Raw genomic sequence first — 23519 nt, forward strand, 5'->3', positions numbered from 1 at the left:
GGCGAAGGGATCCGTCCGGGGAAGGGAAGAGCGGGGTGGGGAGAGAGGAAGGGACAACAGCCGGTCCTCGACGATCACAGCACCCACTACTCCACTGATGCTGCAGCGGATCCCGTCGGGAAAGAAGACCCGTTCTCTTTCACGCGCCGCCACCCGCCTGGCCTGGCTCTCTTCTTCGGGTTCTCGCACCTCATCTTCCTGCCATCTCCGGCGGCCAGGGGCGGATATATCCTACGTGGCGGACTAACGAAACTGAACTAACGAAACTGAAGCCCTCCGGATAATCTCGTGAAGTGATATCATTATAGGAGTCGTTAGGAGTTCTTCCGAAACAACGATAAAAGCATGCTAACGTTTAATTGATTCTGCCTAGTTTTTTTTTCCAGTGCTCGTACTAATTTCTTCCCTCGTAGTTTTTCCCAGCAGTTTAAGAGAAAATATGGAATCAGTTCATTCCTAACAATTTCGATTTAATCATGCATGCAGACATGCTCCTCAGCAAAATAAAATTGTCAATTAAGATAAAGTATTACGTAACATACATCAAGAATGTATCGTAAGTAATATTTTTCTTCAATATCTCTTATTAAATTCAATGACTCTTATCGAACTTAAAAAATTATTAGCTTTAGGCACTTCACAAGGCGGCACCATCCGTTCCTGGTCCAGTTCGTTCTATTGGGGCGACCGGTTTCGGGCGGTTGATGAACGATTAAAGCGTATCGCGAATATTAAACGCAGAAAGGGAAAGGGAGGGCGCGGGATAACGAGGTATGTTGCATCGTTCGTACTCTCGATCTTCGCCCACGATCTCTGATTATTATTGGTTCGGTGTGGGAGCGGACGCGGAACAGACACTGGGGGGGAGGAAGGAGGGAGTCGATTAGCGTGGGCACGGTTTTGCCGTAGATTGGAAATCGAAGAATTTCTTCGATATTATTCGCGTGTGCAGACGATTGAAATGCAACAGGGCAGAAAAGGTGATTACAAGGACGGTAATCACAGCTATTGAAGCAATATGTCATCTCGCAAGAATGCGCGCTGTGGGCGTAGCTCTCGTATAATAACGGACGCAACGTAAAGTGTGAAGACTCATGAATGCAAAGTCACATTGTCGACGCTTTTTTTAATATCGTAAGGAATCACAAGAATAGTAAATGTACACAATTGTATAGTAATATTTGAATCTAACCGAGATTGATCTTACAATTAGACTAACAATTAAGAGAATTATATTGTCATCGCGTTCGTTATTCATTGCGTAAATTAGATAACAAAAATTCTTCGTGGTACCGTTGCATTTATTATTAATGCAAAAATATCTGAAATCCGTGTTGCTAGGATAACAAATAATTAATGTTATTACTGGATAACTTTAGAACAATATTTCTCTTGCGGGATAACTCCGCCGGCGCGATTATTATATACGCTGTACACGAGAATTTTAATCATTCTTCCCAACTAAAACACACATACACAGGCGGTGTCGAAAAACAAGATAAAATACCATATGCCACAAATATTGTAATCGTATATAATGTTATTGCTCCCACAATGCAAAATGTAAAATACCGCGCGATGTAATCATCGGTTTCGCGTGGCTTTCGACATAATTTCGAAAAAGCGTGAAAAAAATATTTAATATTATATTTGTTTTAATAAACATCAGTTATAAAAAACGTTTCAACGTTAATAAACTGTATATATTTACACAACAGTGTTATCCGTTTATGCAATTATCTGAATGCTTTTCGATCACCTTTAATTTGTGTGTCTGTGCCCTGTCCTAAACAATATACGCAAATAACAGTTTTGTGCGCAACGCGAGAGGAATGTAACAGAGCGCATTGTGCGCTGTGTCTCGCTCTGGATTTACGGAAGAATGGAAAGTTAAATGAAGCGACCCCTCAAATATAATCTTGCGTGCAGCTTGTGTGGAAAGGAGAAAGAAATTCTCTCCATACGTTATCCATACGTATAAAGCTCTGTAATTTCAACAACTGATAAAAATTGTACATCCGATTTTTCTACAAGTAAAAATTTCTAATTTATGTTCTAATGTATGTACGAGAGAACATACATAAAACCTTATAAAATTCTCTTGCACAATGACAAATTTGCCGAGCGATAGTATTGATCGAAATAACAAGGTTATTACAGTTATACATAGCAGACAGTGGATTAATTGGTTGTGTTTTCATAAAAACATGGGTAAAAAAATCATTTAATGCCAATAGAAAAATTTCAGCGTTTATTTATTGCAAGAATTCCCGAAATGTTGCGGATATTCTTCGTTAGTATCATATATTGTACGCGTTTCTCTTCGACTAACACACCTCATTCGCTCACGCAATTTTTATCCCGCGGCGAGTTAACGCCCGAAAGTGCGAATTAACCAGTCAATGGGTGACGTAATGAGACTTAAATGGACGAGGGAACGCGAACGCTCGCGAACGGGAAAGTATTGGCGCGACGCGAATCGGGCGGCGGATGATATTGCATCGTTCGCGGAAACAGGCGAGAGGTGGATAGGATAGAATAGCACCCTCGGTAACGGTGGCGTCGTGCCATCTCGCGTTCAAATGTTTGCCAATGGGGTTAGGGAGAGGGGCGGGGGAAAGGGACGAAGGAAAGGTCTGAGAGATCGTCGACGTCGTCGCGACGGCGGCTGGTCGAAGACCGACGGGCTGCCGGTCGTACGACTGTCGGCGGCCGGATACCGCCGTATTCGACGACCCGTTCTTTATTATGCGAAGTTTACCGCTTCGGATCTGCCGCGCGTGTAGCACGATTATTTTTATTTAAAATTACCTCCGATACTGCCAAACAAGGTTCTAGTAAAAAATCCTTTGGATAAACTTCGTGCTTCGTCTGCAATATCTTTTAAAAATCGTGCACTTTGAACTGATCAATTTTTGAGAAAAATAATAAAATGGACAGATGGCAATGATAAAACGGAAGCTGAAATTTAAACTCGCAAAATTTCAGAAATTATACATGCAATATGAAATTCTTTATTTGTTCACGTTCTTGCTCAGTGAACGAGATATTTCTCTTCCCGAGGAATATATCGCTTCTTAATAGAAAATTGTGTAACACTATGAAAAGGCAGAGAGAAAGAGAGGAGATATATATCTTTGACGGCACAATGGAAATTTGTTTAATATTTATATAATTATATGCGCGCGAACCATGTTGAAAACTTAGACAATAGCCATAGATTTTAATAGCAGCTGTATATACCAAGAAAGCGAGAGAAAGAGAGAGGATAAATTAAACTGCATTATCTAAATTCCCCCGGAGCATCCATTTAAATTCTCACAGCGCGGAATTGTTTTTCGCGGGAGATTTCATACAGCTGGGTTGTTATAAAAAATTCATTTAGCGGTCTTGCACGTCTGACGCAGGGAATCCGCTCGCTCCTTTCGCTCCTTCACGTGACTGCTCTGAATAATGCGCGCTTTGGAGTTTCCGGGTTTCGGCTATCGTTTTACCGGGTTACCCGGATTCTCGCGGGCTCGCTCGAAACAGGATGAGCGTGACCTAATAGGTAGACGCTTCTCATGTTTTTCTGCCAGGTCCAAGACCCCGGGACTTTCTCATCGCGCCGGCTGCGCGCTGCACCGCGCCGTCCGCGTCGTCTTCACCGCGCTTTATCCGGTCGGACAGTTTCGCGCTACGGTGCGACGTGCGATTAAGTTGTACCTATCGTGGAACGAGAGTGGATGGAACGAGAGAGCGGTAGATAAAAACCTTTCGCTTCTCGTCCGCCGCTTCGCGCTTTAACGGAGCCGAGATAATAAAGAAGACGAGTCGCGCGCGGTAAATTATGATGTTTCGAAAAAGGCTACCTGGCTGCGCGACCGCTTTTGCCTGTTGAATCATTAAAACGACGCGCTTGACGTGATCTCCCAATTTGCGTGTCACTTGTGTGGTATTACAATTTGCATTTGTGTTGTAATTAAATGCGAAACCGTACAAATGACAACAGTGTATTGTCTTAACAGACACGCCTTTTTCTCTTTCTGTCTCTGTAGCTATATAGCTCTCGCTAAATATATTTTATTACAAAATATATTTCTTGCATATATATATTTGTTTAAATATTAAAAAAAAGGATAATCGATGATTGCAATTTTTGCAAGTACAAGCCACGCGAATACACAAAGATGAACTTTTCATTCAAAAGCGAATGATAATCGGAAAAATTCAATTTTCTAATGCGAGAAATCTATATATAGCTCAATTTCATTCGGACGACCTAATTCTACCCTCTCTTCGTTACTTTACTGCACTGCGATATTGAAATCCCAGAAAAGCTTTCGGCCGTAAATGGTACTCGACATTTGCGGAAGATGGGGCTTTCCGTGATCCGGGAGTGCTGCAGCGACCTTGTTTGCGGTTGAGAGAAGCGAAAATGGTCCATGATACTTTCTGCTATGCGCAACAAAATGATCTGATTCCATATGCATCGAAACATTGTTGAAATGTCTCTATTGTACTTTAAAAGCGAATTCAAACTATGTACTAAATATGTAGAGTAACACGAACAATCATGTTTTTGATCAACAAGCATCTTTTTGAGATAAAACTGCGATATTTTTTAAATATAAAATATAATCAGAAGTATCAGAATATGCTGAAGATAATTTAATTAAAAAATTCTAAAATGTGATCTTTTTTTTCGAGTTGCTTATTTAAAATATTTATTATATTAATATTTAAGAATTATTTTTTACACCAAGAAAATCGTTTGAGATAATTAGAAAAGTGGAATTGAATCGTAATAAAACAAGCTAGAACGAATTAGAAGATCGGTCTTTCCTCAATTACTATTTATTTTCGAATGACTTTGTGCGTTTGTAATATGTTTAGGTTCCTCCAACAACTGCATCCAATTATCGCACCGTGAGAAACGTTGACGCGAATGCGGCGATATCGATACTGATGTTTTCAACAGCCTCATACTTTGACACGGCCTCTTTGTCTCGTGAGAGTGTACCCCTCAGGACAGCGACAGTGCACGTTTGAGTAACCCGACACTCTTCGAAAATCCACGTAGCGCCAGTAAACTCTCAAGGTGGACGAGGATGAAAGCGAGAGATCAGCCTCGCGGATGCGGGCGGTACGGCACGGCAAGGCAAGGTAAGGTAAGGCAAGGCACGACACGGCACGGCACGTCACGATGCGTTCGGCGTAAATCGACTTTTTATATTCGCGCGGGACGCTCGAAGAGTCCGCCGAAGCCGAAACGGCCGCTCGTTAGAAAAAGGGTAAATCCTCGTATCTTACGGACTTTATGTCTCTATATCGCGAAGGCGACTCGCCCTACGGACGACTGCGCTTAATCCTCTTAATCCACTATCGGCTGTAAAATAGCGGGGCAGGCCAATAAAAGTGCGCGAGTGCGTCGGAGCTGCGCGGGAGGTCCATATGCGCGACGATGAAAAAGTCCCCCCCCCCCGTTTGCGCGGAGGGGCAGCGGGGGATAGTCAGGATGCGAAGAAAGGGAGAGAAGATAGGGGGGCATCCCTCACGGCCGCGGCATCTGCATACAAGGATGATGGCTTCGTAAATTACGGCGCTCATGGCGATGGGGCTCTCCGCGCGCCGCTCCGCGCGCTGCACTCCGACGCACGTCGCTCTCGGTCACGACCGGAGAACTGGCTGCCACGAAAACTTCCTCCTCCTTCTCCTGCTCCTCCTCCTCCTCTCCCTTCTCACCTCCCTCACCACCTCCTCGCGTGTGTACCTCATCGCCGGTGTACCGCGGATAAACACGCATACACGCCGGTCCCGAGTTCCGTGTAAGGACAGGTCGCTTTACGGCCGCGCGGCGGAGATAACGAGTATGTAACGCCATAACTCCATACGGCAGTCTTTACACGTCAGGTGCGCGATGCGCATCGCATTTTTCGGCTCGATAATGCGGCCCTCGCAATCATTTGCATTCAAACGTAGACGCGATTTTCATATACGAGGCACAACAGCGGAGGTTGAAGAACGGACAGAGAGCATGCAGAGGGGTGTACTAATGTAGATAACATTAGACGTGTCGGATCTTTCTGGAGACGTAGATCACTTCTGATATCGAATACGAAAGAGTCCACGATTAAAATATATATCGCACGGAGAATAATGGATCGAGAATAATTTATCTTTCTCCCGCGAGATTTGGATACAATCGCTTAAGAAGAATCGTAAGACCAAAATGGACCCTATAGGAATAGCCAGAAGTTACTGCGATCGTCGAAGTTTTGGAAAGTTTCGTGATAACGGCGTTTCCAATCATTCATCCGAATATGAAAATATAGGTAGTTTCCATAATCTTTCGAAGTTCCGCGCTCTTTATTTCCTTAAACTTTGCATATCGCGCGGCACCTTGATGCACTCGCGGCCGACTAAGTCATGGGCGAGAACTTCGCCAAACGACCACCGGAACTTCGCTCGCACGTCGCCGCCGTGCTTCATCGTTGTTAGTTTGGTTAAACATGCGTTTGTCGCGCTCCCCGTACGAAGAACGGAATAAGTTGCAGTCTCCGCTGCGCGGAGAACTTACACGGAAGAGTAGATTTTATGGATGGTAACGTAGTCCCCGTGTTTGGCATAAAATTAGCGTCAGTTAGAAACTTCAAACGGTTGCGGTAATGTTTGCAATACAGCGACTGCATTCGATCAAACGGCAATTTATACCGAGAACGTAGAATTTCTTAACATAATTAACTTTTATTTATCTTATTTATAGGAAATATCGTCACTGCTGTCATTAAATTTATCGAATCAAAATTATACCTTCAACAAATTTAATATTAACTTTTTTTGTTTGAATTATATTATAGATAAAATATACTTAAAAAAAAGAGAGAGAATTACTCTAATTGATATCCTGTAGTATTTGAACTGATAAGGTGGATCGGTGATGTGTGTAGTGGACATGTGGTACTATATGAAACGGTTCAGTTTGGACATCTGGCTCGGCAAGATGAATCTAAAGATTACCTTGTCCATCAGACTGCTGGACCCTTCGCTACTTGCTACTTGCAGAGTCACGTTGGACCTGTTCACTGAAATCTTTTCCCCCACGGGATACATGGTAGCGAGGAACGTGTTTGTTCGATGACACGTGTAAAAATTATAAATTGATGCGTGGGAGCTTTCACCGGTCGAAAGGCGAGAAGAGAAAATACGCGAGGCATAAGGCAGAGTTAAATAAATGATCCTTTCGCGCGTCGTTAAAATTTCCGCATGATTGAATATTATGAATTAAGCGGGGCCTAAACGGCAAATCTAAAGGGGTAGCGTATTTATCAAGGATAAATGGATTTAAGTTACACTTAACTGGCGTTTGCACCCAACTCTCGAACGTCGGCGGAATTATTAAATCTCACTCTTGGGATAAATGTTTTAAAAATGCATTAGCTTATTTCCATTACAATTCACTTTTGGAACTGTATTATCAATCGCGGGAGAGAAACACGTTCCGAACTCTTTACCATAAAGGTGCCCCGCCGTCGTCTTCGCATAACGCGAAAAAAATGCTGCACGCGAGGGCAGATCTGATCTTTCCTTTTGGAGGAGAGAGAAAGAGAGAGAGAGAGAGCGCGCCTCCCGTTCCACGAAACTTTTGGGACCGGCCTTTGGCATCGTGCCATTCCGTATGAAATAGGAGGCGCGTATACGAGGCATCGGAGCGAGAAAAAGACGAAGAAAAGGAGAACGAGAAGAAAGGAAGGAACACCGAAAAGAACTATTGACCGGACCGGGATGAAAGGGTGTCCCACCCTTTTTCGAAATCCGAGTGGCGCGCCCGTCCAACGTGTGTTCCTATCGTATCCCATATCTCCTCTCCGACGAGAGCAACAGTTACTACCACTATTTTGCCATCGGCCGCGGGCCCGATCGCCACGCACGTACACCACGCTGCACACGTACGGTTTTCACATGGAGAAGGAGGTGCAGCGCGCAAGGTACTTTCGTGCACAAACGTAGTTGGCTTTGCGAGAGAGCCCGCCTGCCATCTGCCCGATACGCAATCCGCCTTAGCCTCTCCTCTCCCTCGTCTTTTTTTTTTTTACGTAATCCCAGTCGTTTTCCAATCTTGGACGAGCGACTCACGGGCCTTCGTCCCGCCCTTTTCGCCGGGGTCACACAGCCGTGAATCAATTCGGCGGCGGTCGTTACCGGTCGCGCCGAAAAAAAAATCGGATTTCGGGATTTCGACTTTCACCCCCTTCGCGCGAATCTGCCGTGGGACGTGTCAACTCGCAACTGAGTGTTTCAATTCGACGCGGAGTTTTGTACTTTTGTATTCGCCCCGCGGGCGACTTTCAATCGCCGGAAAACCCTTTTTTTCTATGTGAATTCGTAACGCTATATCCCGATTCGATACGCGGATGTTTGCACCTCTTCGTTTGGTATTAAAGCACTAAATATAGGCACGAAGTATTGTCTCTTCAGTATAATACTGATTTGAAAATATATAGTTTGAAAAACAAATATTCACTAAGTCAAAATTGGAATGTATATTTAATAGCATGGGTCAATTTACGAAATTATTTCTTCGATAAGTCGATTTTCCTTCGTTAATTTAACTATATATTTATCGGATAATGATGTGAGACTATTCAGATTAATTTAATTATTGAATACTCATTTACTTCAGACTATACGGATATTTTGTCGATAAACTCAAATCATTATTTAAATTCGCTCCTTGAAGAATACGTGCGCTAATTAAAATATCCTTAAATTCCCTGACCTTTTCCCCGTCTTTTAGCACACAATGCACCGCTCTCAATTTCAAGATCTCGAAGAACCATCTTCCTGCGGGAAATTTTCCGTAGGTCGCAATCTACTTGCGATATCTGCGACTATTTTAACCGAGAGTAATACAGTGTCGAGTTAGCAGTCACAGTGGGAATACCCCGTTTCCTTAATGCACTTCCTGTCCTTACGACAGACTAAAGATCTTATCAAGTAGGTTCGGGGCCGTATCTCACGCTTGTGCTTCCCCTCGTGCTTCGTAGCCCTTACTCGCGAGACCTTCGGGCTAGTTTCCGGCCATCCCTCCGCGTCCGCGAGACTCGTGGGGGGTATCCTTAGGAGGTAGGGAAATGGGGGAGAAGTTCTTGCTAAGGTTTCCTGCGGGCACCTTCGACCGCTCGCAAGCGGGGTGCATATCCGATTGTTGAAATCGCAGCGCGATCGATGATAACGCGTCCGCGCTAGCTAACTTTAGCCCTCGTCCGGGTAGAGCAGAAGTTGGTCATAAATGACGTCATTTTTACTTACTAAATAATTTGAATAATAAAAATTCAATATTTAATCTTTTTATTTTTAACTGTTGCTTTCTTGAAAGTATATTTCTTAAATGTACATATACATTATGCAAGAACAATAATAGATTCATTCGATTTATTACTAAACGGGAAAAAACGAAACATATGGATGTAATGTGACATTTGATAACGGAAATCAATAATACTTTTCCTGGCTTTATAAATAAAAATGTAATGAGTACTGAATTGGAAGTTTCATTGCCAAATCATACGTCACTGATCATACGTCACTGATCAGTTTTAGAACATAATAACGTCAATGACATTTCTTTTTTGGCCAGTTGTGCGTCAACTCGCAACTGACGTTAATCAAGAAACGAATAAGGATAATTATAAGAATATTTAGATCAAACTTCGCTAAACTGGGCTAATCTATGAGGTTCGAAAATATTTCGTACGTCAAATGACAAACGTCATTGTCGAGCTCATTTGAACTTTTCGCCGGGAACGGAAAGTTAATGGCGCCCACTTTTGGATTAAAATGGGAAGAAATTGGGCGGTGTCGCTCCTTGTTTTCGACGAATGACGCAAGGGCGCTAAAATAACGCTATTAAAATAAATTTAATGTCAAATGTAACGCGTGAAATATATCCGCAAGCGACGTGTAAGCAAGAAGCTCTTTTAATATTGCGAGCGTCTTAGATGCTTTGTGTGCACGAAAACACGAGATAATTTTATTTTATACATACCGTGTAGAATTGAAATTATTATATTCAAATGACGGGGGTATTCCGGCATCGGGAATCGTTATTTTACGACAGACGGCAAACGAAGAGGAGTCTCCCAAGGTGCGGCGGGTATCCTTGATATCCTCTGCAATCTGACAAGTGCTTCGAGCGTATGCCGTACTAATGATAAGTAACGAGCGCCTCAGAACAAAGGATTGGAATAAATTTTCGGCGGTCGACATTGCGCGGGAGGGGCCGCTTATTTTCTGGCGTTTACGGTCGCCGATGCTAATCTCGGAGGCCCTACGGGAGGACCTTCGAGTGCCGGCTTCTTCATAGGCTCGCCATCTGACACCGGGGCCTCTTCAGGAAGGAATCTGGTCTGCGTTTCGGACTGAATTATGCTAATACCCTCCCCCCACCTCTCGACATCCGTGATTCACGTCGCCCTCTTTGCTGCCACGCGAATTGAAAGGGAGGCGAAAGTGGTGTTTCCCGTGGCGCGCGCGTTTCACTGAAAATCTACTTAGCCTTCACTAGCTCTTATTTTATACATAAATTTGCAACAATACGAATTAAATATTAATTATTGTATATACCATATAGTATCTAATCTGAAGTGACATGTAAGGATTATGGCAGATTCCTGCGTCCCACATAATAAAACACTTTTATATAATATATTTACTTCATTATAATGCCAGAAAATGCTTTAATTATTATATATAAATAAGATATACTGAAAATAAAAAGCATTGTAATCTTAAACTTGACGTGTAATTATCAATATAATTTTACTGGTTTTTCTCTCGTAATAATCGTAATAATTGTAATAGCTGTAACTTCCAAAATAACGTTTAACTAACAGCTCGATTATACGCCTGGTAATACATAGAATTTTTTTGCGTCGAGCATAAGGAAGACGCACTTCGCGCACGATACAGTTCATCTTTACAATTTGCTTTTACAAAACATATAATACTGCCTTTAGGGTGCTTGCGTGGCCATCGAGAAAAGAATGTGGCGAGCAGCAGTGGTCGGCGGGCGTAACTACAAATAGCGTGTTCCGCGTTTTGTGTAATGTACTCGGATGCGTAGGCACGCACGAAAAAGCGAAACGTGCGCGACTCGTCGGTCGAGACGAATAGTATTGATATTTGGGGCCCCACCTCCCTCCTTCTTTTCTCCCAATTCCGCACGTGAGCCATGTGTCCTTTTTTTACGTTACGTCATCTGCAGGCGAGAAAAGTGAATGCACTCTGCGCGCGCGTGTTCCTATAATATATCTCAGTGGTTCTCATAAGCAAAAAAAATGGGACAAACGTAATGTAATGTAATTTCTATATATTCAATTTCTTATCCGATTGCGATAAATACTTTTAATCTTAATCTTCTAATGCAGTCACGAACGTTTCGCGATAATACGTTATATATGCAGACTGACCTCCTTGAAGGATTCATGTTCTATTATTAGAATGCTTAAAGTTTCGAGGGACGATATGTATACCAGTCCGTAAGAGATATATATACAATCAAAATTTGTAACTCGGAAAGTTACATTCCCGCGATAACGAAGCTCTACCAAGAAAGAAAAAGAGAAGGAGGAAGGGGGGGGGGAGAGTTCGCGATGTATCACTGTTTTAATAGAGACACTTTCCATTATTAAAAGTTCACCCTTAGAGCGTTTTAATACATGACTAAATTACTTATTATTCAAAGACGCAATTAAATTGCGGATTTACATATCTATTACAGCGCGGGTCGTCGAGATTGCCCCACTTGCGTCTATACATAAATGCAGGAACATGATGGATGACACGAAATAAAGCGCGGAGTCGCCCTCAAGACAGAAGTAATTCAATTTCGCTCGGTGCTGGGCAGTTAATTTCCATATTAACACGGTTAAATGACAATTTGACTCGAGGGTTTGACGTTACAAAGATCGGTTAGATCGGAAAAATTGGTATCAATTTATGACGCAGTCACTCGTCAAACTTCGTCTTCCTACGAGCGAGTAGAAAGCGAGAAAGTGAAAGAGAGAGAGAGAGAGAGAGAGAGAGAGAGAGGGCGGAAGTCGCATTGTAACGCGCGTATAAAGCAGTAAGCAGCTTCTTCTATCGATTTCCGCTTTCAATCTGCGGACAATGCGTCAATAAGGGTGAAGTGTGCCGCGAGCAAAGATAACTTCGCAGAACTTCGCATGCCGACCCGTTCAATCTTCTCTCCGAGCTGACGATATCGGCACCGATATTGTGCGCACAAATGCAACCACTTACACACACACACACACACACACACACATACACATACTCTTACATACGCAAATAAACCTGCTTCGCGCGATCGAGCTCTTTAAATATACAGACTCAGAATGCATCCAATTTAGCGAATGGAATCCTCGCGTAATAAGAAGTTACCGGTCGCGAAAGCCAAAGTACCCTTTCTCCGCGAGACGATATCGCTCCGATTTCGATGGCGGCCACTTATTGAAAGCGAAATTGTCAACTATCGAAGATTTTCATCAGTCACAAAAGACCGGCGGGTCCGTGAGTTCCGGCTCGGAGAAAAGGGCCGCCTTATCCGCGATCCAATCTCCATTAGGCCGACTGTTACCACGATTTTCGCGAACCGTCCGACATTCGATTTGCGGCGGTCGATCGAGCGCGGCATGAAAGAACTGCACGAACGCGAGCGGGGGGTACGACATTAATGTGTTCGTTGACATTGTGTTTATCCCGGCGTGTACACTGGCGAGCTAGGGAGTAGGACGAGGGGAAGGGCGAGAGAGATGAAGCAGCACCGGCTTTACAGGGATAATTGAAACGGGCAGCCGCTCAGAACGCCAAAAATAAATAAAGCAAAATGTATTTCAACCGTACTAATTTAAATAACTTTCCGGCCATTGTTCTTCCGATTTCATTTCCAACTTACGGCAGCCATTTATAATTAATCATGATTAGTAATGTTAACTTGCATTAAGAATTATGAAATTATAAAATTTAAAATTAATTATGGAATTATCTTAAACTGAGAAAGGAAGTGTCTTTTTTAATAATACTGGCACATGAAATATTTGTAAATTTATAAATCATCTAAATTCTTCGTTCCAAAAGAATCGACGTGCTGAATTCTCGAAGTGATTAGGGAGCCAAAATTCATATTAAAATGATATCGCATAAAACTCTGGGTGCAACTGAACCGAGAGCCAATGCTGACGCGGGATAATCGAAGAAGGGGAAGCAGATCGCAGGTCCTGATCTGGTCCGGTGAACGCAAGAAGGGGGGGCAACGTCCCTCTCCCATGGATGATGGATGTCGGGGCCTTTCAAGTCCGTGGCGTACGGCCCCCTCTCGTTCCGTCCTGTGATTATCTAATACGACGACGCCGAAAGGGGGATCCGGTGGACTCGAAACGATCGCTCTCGTCGTGTGCAGGCGAGAGGACAGGAGGGGCAGATTCGATGTTACCAAACCATAAACGCGACTGCACCGAGTCGACTACCGGGATTTCCTCGGGACTTCCCGCTACATTTTGAAAACTCGTTCGCGCCCTGTTCCTTCCCCTCCTCTCTTCCGTCCCGCACGAGGTAGGTCTCTGCCGAACGACATACGGCTACCCAGGGACTACCGGCGTCGCGCTCGCGATGAATGGCGGATCCGCGACGAAAAAAAAACGCACGCACGCACGCACGCACGCACACCGACAGGGTAACCCCTTTAATCTGTCACTGTGCACTGCGACTCGCGCCGACTCGTGCAAGGAGAGAAAGGATACGCCTGGGATCGCCTTTTCCGGTGGGGCTTCTCCGAGCAATGAAATTACCGGGCTGCCACTCAAATTGGCCCGACCGGCGAACAATCGGGCCTATTACGTGGCATTTGTCAGCACGGCGCTGCTGTCACCGTTTGCTGCGCAACCGAAGGCCCGTCTCGCGTTACACGTTTTCCTTTCGGTCTTCGCGAAAGGGGTTGGAGAGACGAGGGGCCCCGCGGGGATCCGCGGTGTTTAGGCAGGCAACAATGTGGCGTTCTTGCACAAACGAAAAACAGGCACGATCGCCACCTGTCGCGACGCATGACACCGCAGTAGAAGCAGCCTTGCAGCAGCGTGGAGGAGGTAGATCGACGATGTTGCGTAAATTAAAGCAGACACACATGTTGTAGATTGATTAATGATTGATGTGGGAATGAGGGGGTTGCGAAGACAGGGAGGTTGAAAAAAAAGAAACAAGTGCAAGCGGACAGACGAAGTACGCAAGAGTCTACAACGCTGTGAGAATTTGCAAGAAATTTCAGAAACACATTTGATCGCGCGTTGAAAACGATCTCCAATTTGGAGATTCTACGAAATCTGTCACTTTTAAGCGTTTGATGATAAATTATGTATTATTATATATTATATCCGTCTGGAGACGAGTCGTCTCTCGTTAGGATTCGTCCAGCTTATGATTCGCGGAATACTCTCGAGATAGATTTGGGTTCGCATCGCGGGCTCGTGTCATTTGTCTTCGTCGTCGGCGAAGTCACCAGGAAAATGGCGGGAGGACAAACTTCCCCCTGTGTGTTCCGGCCGATCCGCGCGATCGGATCGTTTTAAACGAGCGGGAGACGCAGGTTGCGGTGGTATCGACCGTTCGATTTCGCAGATGGCCAGCTGCGAGGCCCTCACCGCCACGATATTGACGATAAATATAGGCGGTTTCGCTTGGCAGCGACAGGTTTAAGAGGCTTTTAAGAACGCTTCGCCGATCGTTCCGCGATCTTTCTCCACCTACTCCTCGCCGCGCTTTCGTTCTTTTCGTTCTCCCCTCCCCACCGCGCTCTTTCAAAGATCGCAACGAAGATTCGATGAATGAAGAGTATCGGCAACCTGCTCCTCCCGCTCGTATATATCCCGAGGAATAATACGTGGATCCTCGAAGCATGAAAAGTCGAAACGAAATTTCGAACGTTCGCTTCGGAGGGAGGATCTCGATTGTATGCGAAAGTCATTTAGTTAGATGATAGTCAGATATATGTTTCGATTTAATTGTTCGAATGCAAGTGATTTCGTTTTTCAGGTGACGTGCTCTTGAGAAAGGAGATCGTATAGTTAAATGGAAGAGAATTCAAGACGATTCGAGGAATCAAACTCGGGGAGAATTAAAATCATAGAAGTTACGAGAGCCCGTTAACGATCTCGTTGAATTTCATTAATTTATACTGGATCCACTGTTTCCATACAGAAGTCGGGGGACATTCTTTGCAAATGTATTTGATTTATAACTCTGTAAAATGTGATTATGTGCGATCCGAAAGTTTTGCCTTTAATAAATGGAACTTGGACGTTCGCGAAGTACGGAATGGTCCAATTATATTCCGCCCCTCTTATGTACGCTTTGTTATAAACTCGGTCCATATTTTTTATCAGTTCTGATAAGCACTTATCGTTAAACGACGCGGAACTTTGGAGGCGTGCCCGATAACTCCGAAGGTATTACTCCGAAGTTTAAGCCCAGGGAGAAGCACGGAAGTCAGAATCACTTCGCACTACCGTCGCGCCGTTTCGAGCCGTTTGGGCAACGGCGAATCGTTTCTCCGGGCCCGGGATATTTCATCGAGCGTAAAGAAAAGCCGTTGAAATAACGTTCGCCGAGCTAATCGAAGCGGGCAGCCGACGTGAAAACTTCGCGGGCCGAACTTAGATATTAAAAGCTATAGTAGATTCGAACTAATTGACAATTGGAATAAATCGAAGAGAAACGCGCGACCTGTAATTCAATATTTACATTTTATTACAAATTTTAATATATATATATATATCATTATTAAATATACATATATAATATATATTTATTAAAAAATGTTTATTTATTTATTTTTCATCCGTTCTCAGATTAGAATAAAAAATGCGATAAATCGATACATTGTCCCTTTGTCATATATAAAATATATTAGCATAACCTACTTCTCGTTCATTTAATAACATTTTGTCACAGACGACTTCCTTTAATAATGACATTATATATGTATAATATATAGACAGTCGAATGTACACAGTCGATATTAAAAGTTCATAGACAGTATTAAGAAGACATCGTGTATTGGCTTGCGCCACGTCGTTGAACATCAATAAATTTGATGTTTAAAAAGTCAAGCACTAATATCCTCGTGTTTGCCCTATTCGATCTCACCCTCGAATATCCGTCTTTCTCTTCAGAAGTTTTTTCCTTACTTCTTGTACGACATTAACTGGACGGCAAGAGTGACCCACGACCGATTATTGGATCCTTCTTTGGCCCGCAGACTTTACCCTCTCGACGAAATATGCTCGTATCAGCACGCACGGGCTCTCTTATTGACCGTATCTTTCTTTCTTTCCGTCTTCTGTCATGATGGTCCTCGGTGGACAGCTCGTAATACCTTTATACGGCGCGAGTAAGCGTCTGACGACGACACAATGAGGAGAATCGAGTATTGATGCCGCCTAATCCGCTATCGGTTATTGCAGACAACGTATAACGTTTAGATATACGACAAATTTTAGGACTAAAAAAAGCAGTATTGTATTAAAATGTTCCAGTTTTTCTTCTTTCTTAACAGCAATTAAATTAAAAAAAAAAAACACTCAAAGTTAAAATTGTAATGTGCAAAATAATATTAATATTAATATAACATTTTTTTTTAATGTACAAGTTTTTTAAAAATAAAACTCAAGTAATTTAAATATTGATTTACTTATGATAGAAAGCACGATATTTTTGATGTAGAAAAAGAAAAAGACTTCATAAAATAGACACGGATTCGATTATACTGGTGGCGAGAAATAAGATCCACGGAGATGCAATTATTTTGTGAAAAAAAACACGCTTGATGGATTACGCTGATGTTCGCGTCTTGAAAAGATTCGATTAAGGGTCTGATTGCTATCCGAAAAACCTCAAAGAGTTTCTTCAGTTGGATCGGCGTAATATCGTTCGGCGCGTTCGGAGCGGAGTGTTACTCTCTCGAAAAGGGTTCGTTCATTTCTTTTATCGGGCTTGAGAGCAGTTAGATTGCCAGGACAAGCGATTTCGAGGAGCAATTCCGATTGGGAGGGAGCGGGGAGGGATGGGGAACGGGCGGTGACTCTTCGGTTAGGAATTTCGAAGGGTGTCTAATTGCTTCAAAACTTGTCACGCGGTCTCGATCCCGCGATGCTCAGTTGGAGTCCTGCGTGATTAATGGAACTCTCAAAAAAGGACGCACTTATCTCGATCCCTTCTATGAACCAAAAGAAGCCTGCCTCCGTAATGCGTTTTCCCTGGTGATCTGGATCGACCGTCTGTCATACGATGACACGAGCGGGAGACGGGCTCGAATCATATATACATATATATATATACATACAACTTCTCAAAACTTGAATCCCGAACCTGTCATTAGCTTCTGTCTACCGGAGCGTCTCCACGGTTACAGATAATTATAAAACGGATTCTGTTCCTGTTGGTTTTGAGCGATAAGTATTTTCACGTCGATTAGGCTATTAACGATCAATCACTATTTTCGAAGGTTTTCAAGTTAAGTATAATTGATAGCCTCTCCAGTTTATATACCGCGTGACCTGAATTCACCGAACTTTTTATACAGCTTCATTAATGAATTTAAAATATGCTTCTCTTAAAGAAAAATTCGATGAATTATTGAGCTGTGCCATTCTCTTTCTCTCTTTCAAACTTAAATATTAAATAATTTTACAACTTGTAAGTTTATTTTCGCGTATTACGATTTTCTAACTAAAGTATTACTGAAAGTTTTACATATACCCACTTTGCCAGAATAGAAATGTTCGAGAAAACGTAATCCAACTCGTTGGAACCACCTAATTAAATAAAGCAGCGCATTATTTGCAATTCAATTGGCGGAGAAAGAAAAGTTGGATATTTTTCCTAGCTCACCGCGATGCCGCCGCGACATTATTGCGACGACAAGCAATAAATAACGCGAGGGAAAAAGCGATATATAGTCAACACGTTTTAATAATTCATTTAGGAACTTGGGTACTTTTGTACACTGAGTCCAAGTCAATACCGCGCGATACGATCGATGCGGTTCTGTCGAAAAACATGACCACCTGACTACTCGCTTCCAGTGTGCCGCGGAGCCCTTTTTTCTCACTTGGTAACAACCGAGAGATATCTTTTCTCTTCTTTTTAATAAAATAGCAAGAAACATCCACGAGGACGATGTTACTGAATTCCATGCATGTTCTTTCGATACGCGTTAGACATTGTTTGACTCACAATCAATGATTTTTGCGACCGTCATACATTTAGAACTTTTTCGTCTTGAGAAAATTTAGTCAACACAAATTTCGACTGTGTATCAATAAAGACTAAATTCTATTTATCTATCTCTTTTTTAATCCATATTTACTCGCGATTGTACATTTTAATGCTAATATTTTTGCAAATGATGTAAAAAAAATTGGGAAATACCTCGATTTAGTCTAATCGTTTAATAAATACAGGCACTAAAAGGACCTATCCTGCTTCAAGGCATGATATCGAGCGGACATCTGCCACGTTCGAGCCGGAACGTCGCTCCACATGAGCGGCGCAAATGTGTTTGTCATATTTCCAGGCACTCGAGCGTCGTCGCGGTGCTCCAAGGAATTAGGGGAGCGCTTATTCAAACACGCGCGGTTAAAAGTGTCCGCGTACTCCCCTCTCGTATTATCTCGGCACGTCTATTGGCAGCTTTGTACATGCCGCTGATGAGTTACACCATGCCGAGGAGGAGAACGACACGCACGTCCCTTCTATCCGAAGAAAAAAACCACCATGGCGTGCTTATGGGAACGCAGTTGCGCGTGAAAAATCCGTGTATCCCGCGTCTCAATGTGTTGGAGTCAAACTGTACGAAGCTCCCAATTCTTACACGACTGCTGCGCAAACACACTTGTGACTTTGCAAGTGGAAAGCTCTAACTTTTTTTAAGCAATTAATTTGTAACGTACCAATATTATAAAATAGAAATGTCAAATTTCTTTTTAAACAGTTTTTTTTCTGTCGTTCTCTGTTATCCCTTTTTCAAATAGGAACTATTTTATGAAAGCCACTAATTTTGCGTAATTCGATAATGTTTAAATCAGTAATTTTAAGCTACTATAAATGAAATTAGATCGTCGATTATTACGAGTTTGCTTGAGAAGCGAATAAATTCCAATAAATTTTCCAATTTCGACTAAATCGCACGTCTGTCGTCGATAGATAACAGCGTGAGGGTTAAACAGATGTATCGCGCGAAGTATTCCGTATTTGCTATTCCGCTTCCATTCGCCGTCTTCCACCGAGTGCCAAGATAGATGTTGCGTGCCCGCGTGATTTCAACTATCTCAACGGATATTGGGAGCGCGCGCGTTCTGTTCACGCGCGTGTGCACTCCGACGTGCGTGACGTGCGCGCACCAGCCGCGTTATCCGCGCACAAAAGGCGATGCATTAACACATACACGCGCAGCCAAGTGATATTGAGATGTGTTAAGGCAAGATGAAGGATCGGATGGAACGGTGTTCAACAGGGACAGGGAAGGGTTGTCAAACATCGGGACTATCGACGCTGAAATCGGAATGTCGGCCGCCTGCTTCTTGAATACATAACAGCGCAATTTTGGAGATGCGTATAAGATAGATGTATGAAATGCAGAACTACAAGGAGATCTGCGCGCGAATATTTTTGTACAGTCAATATTATATCTTGCGATATTATACTAACCGCATCAATTACTATCATTAATTTTCGATTATCGGTGTGGTTATATTTTTATTTAATGAAATGAACAAATATAAAAAGACATTAAAATGTAATATTTTCAAAAAAATAGATAACTGCAAGCGGAAATGCTTTGTTCAACAGAGTCGACTGCGGCAGATAAACTATCCCAAACTAACGCGCGAGAATGGCTGTTTAGGGTGGTAAGGGAAATTCCTGACACGTAGCGCCGAGAGTATAGCGGATAGCATAAGAGTAACAGCGTAACGGAGTATCGAGGGTCGTGATGTAGGGGATTAGCAATATCTCCAAGTGCGTCTGTGTAATGTCTCTGGGGTATCGTATTGGCTCGCGATACCAATCGTCCGAGCCATCGATCACCTTTCTGCCGTGGAAAACGGAGAGCGAGAATCTCTCTTTCGAATTCTCAGCGGTTACGTTCATATCTCTCGATATACATAGAATATATATTTCTGTATATAAAATGTGATATACATATATATAAAATGATCCAATGTGACTCGCGTTTATCCTGCCCGTTTATAGCCCAAAAATCAATTAATTTCCAACTGGTCTGCTTCGCTCTTTATTTGTGAGTCTAATTTTAGAGCAGGACGCCGGAATAAGGTAAACCATGTGTCATTGACATTTACAGTCAAACCGACTGAAAATAATAAAAGTGGCAATGTGAGAAAAAAGGGTGTGAGAAGACCGGGACTATTTATAAAATTATTCTAAATACCACATTGTTTGGTCAGATAACTTTCCGCCATACAACGTCACTTAACGCGCGAGATCGCGCATACAGCGTTTTCTGCCTCGCGTGTGTTCAAAGCCCATCTGGAACTGTTTGTGTTAGGAAGTGTCGTGTTTCGGGTGGTTCCATCTGGGCGCTGCTGGGTCGAGGATCATGCCCGAACTCCGTGGAACGCGTAACTCATATGCAACTTGTGTACACATTGTGACACGCGGCCATCCTGCGTTTTCCGTAATGCCATCGTCGCCTTTTAATCATATCGGTTTCCGTTTTTACGAACGATGCGTAATCTAACCGGTGAAAGAAACGCGTGTGAGACTCCGTCGAGAGATTACGCGGGCCGTTAGTTTTTCGACGAATTGAATTAAAGCAGTTACGTCATACCACGGTCTCTGACGGTGAGAACGGAAGTACGGAATTAACCTAATTAATTTCTAAGTGGAGTACCTTAGTACTCCACGTACTCGACGCTCTCGGCATTATGGACTCTATTCCATCAAACTTGCACTACGTTTGAAAACTATGTCAGATATGGTCCGGTCGGTTAATAAGAAAAGCTCTCGATTTTCGAAAGTAGAGCGACTCACTCACCGCCAGAATTTTTCCAGCGTCCCCCGAAAAGTTCACGCGACGCGGCGCGGCCCTCTTTCTTTTCCCGAAGTTGGGACGTGCCGAGTGTCGCAAGATTTTATCCGGATTTAGCATGCACTATCGATGATCGAATCTGTTTCAAGATGCGATTGTTCGTGCATCGTCACGTAGCACTTTATTTCGGTTTCAAACCTATACTTTCCTTTTTTTCCCGCTTGGACGAGATCGGCGCGTGTTATGCCGCGCATCGACCGCAACTGGACCATCGGAATTATTCAGGGCGAACAGATGAGAGATCTCGCGGTCTCGAGGCGGCGTCTGTCGCGTTTATTCGTGAGCTGCCCAAAAGCGACCGAATCGTTTCGTTCTCGGCGCACGCATTGTTCTGCTCGCGCGCGCGCGAGAGAGATTTGCATTTTGGTTCGCAAACAATTCTGACCGAACGTCCACGACGGGCACAAAGCCCGTTTGCATGGTCCTTTCTGGATGCCAGACGCACAGCGTCCTCACGGGGTGACCGGTTCCTTTTTATCTTCGTGGCAGGATCTGGCAGGCGACTGGCTAGTGAAAAGGACATCGGCGTCCCGTCGTTAGCAAGGATGTTTGGATTACGGGTCGACGATCCTAATTTCTTTTTTCGTCGAGGACAATTAGCCCCTTTTAGCCTTTTAACATGATACTGACTGCTGGTACGGGAAATGGGTCCAAGGGACCATCGCGGGAGAGATATTTACCTGGGCTATGGAAAATTGGAAAAACAAACAGGTTAGAGGAGGATCTGTAGACCGGGCTTATACGAAAAGAATTGAATCGTCGTCAGTGACCAATGGGCTGAGCGACCACGGTGATTTCAGGTGCCTGAAATGTCTGCATGGAGTAGTAGAGCAATTCGTCATAATATTATTTTTTGTCATTTCATTCAAGTGTTTGTTTGCTTTAAACTTCTAAGCAGTTTTTTGTTAGTTAAAATCCGATTACTGTTATAATAGTTTGGATACAAGTTCAGCCTTATCAAAAAAATTGACTAATTGATACTTTTATTATATTTAAATAGGATTTCAACTCGACACATTTTACATTACTATTTCATACATTTTACGTTATTGACTGATATTCAAATTATTCATATTACATTTATATATATATGTATATTTATATTATATTTTAACTCCATTTTTCACATTTTTTCATAGTGTGTTAATTGTTATTTAATTAAAAAACATATCTTTAAAGAAACAAGTAATATCGATTATTATTTAAGATTTAATAATTTTACTTATGTTAGATGTATTAAAGAGATTTAACGATTTCTTTTATACTATAGTAATAATATTCTAAGAACATATTAATAGATTTTCAAAATAACATTAAAACAATAATATTAAAACAAACAAGTATTTTAATTATCTCATATTAAATTTAAACTTTTTATCTGTATGTCTAACGTCTGCAAATCATAAAAGATTTTTTTTATTCTCACGGGAAGTTTTCTTGAGGTTTCATGGAAATCGATTTTACGTAACACGAGAAGGGAAATGGTTATTAAGAAGGCCATTGTAAATATCAATGAGGCTCGAGTTCTCGAAAAAAAAAAAAAATCCTACTCTCGGGGAAACTGACGTTTAGCACCGTGTGACATCGGTGTGAGGACTCGACGGTTGGATCTTGCGGACGCCATTTGTCTGCGGAAGCCGGAAAATTGGTTTCATAAACACAGGGTGCCGTCCGACGAGGGCGTTCTGCATCGGTCGTCTTTCACGGCGATCTTTCAATAAGACGCGGGCGCGCGGGACGGCTGCATAAACATAAGACTTTTTCCGCTTGACGTGACGACAAAGTGCGAATAGATGAGCCCGTTTGAAAACCAGTGGAATGCTTTAAGGAAAAAATCCGTGTGCCTGCACGGTCTAATAACGGAGAATGGGCTTTTTTCATCCTCGGTCATCGATACTCGATGCTCCTGATGGTAATCCACCATTGCTAAATCTTTCTTCGATCTCGAAATAATAAAATTACGAAGATGACCGAGCAATCTTATTCTCACGTATCGAGAAAACTACTATCCTGCTCGCAATTCAATCGGCGAATCCTCTAGTCGCGCGCCGAGATATATCTCGGAGTCTCGAGTTTTCTACAGATCGAAATCGATTTCTGTGATCTACGCGAAAGCCGACGCGTGCGAGCGTACGAATGCGAATTTTATATAGTGCCGCTTTATAACACCAATTTATCCTGCCTGCGCGAGGAATTCTTCTGGCGAAAATATTTTATTCCGTTACTATTCACGAAGTGTATTAAATTTATATACATCGCAAACTACGTGCATCGCGCGTAAATGTTGATCGTTAATAGCCACATTATCGATTGAATATGACCGTCGGGCAGAATTAATAAATAAATACGTTAATTAATTAATGTTTCGCCCCGGCACAAT

General features: G+C 42.8%; 1 protein-coding gene across 3 annotated transcripts in view; it reads right to left on the bottom strand.

The window, feature by feature from the left end:
* LOC105452982 (teneurin-m) overlaps window positions 1-23519 on the bottom strand; it is a 456576-nt gene that overhangs the window by 47963 nt on the left and 385094 nt on the right. The gene's annotated exons all lie outside the window — the stretch shown is intronic.

Source organism: Wasmannia auropunctata, unplaced genomic scaffold (genome assembly GCF_000956235.1).
Source record: "Wasmannia auropunctata unplaced genomic scaffold, wasmannia.A_1.0 LD336023.1, whole genome shotgun sequence".
In the NCBI taxonomy this organism is placed as follows: Eukaryota; Metazoa; Arthropoda; class Insecta; order Hymenoptera; family Formicidae; genus Wasmannia; species Wasmannia auropunctata.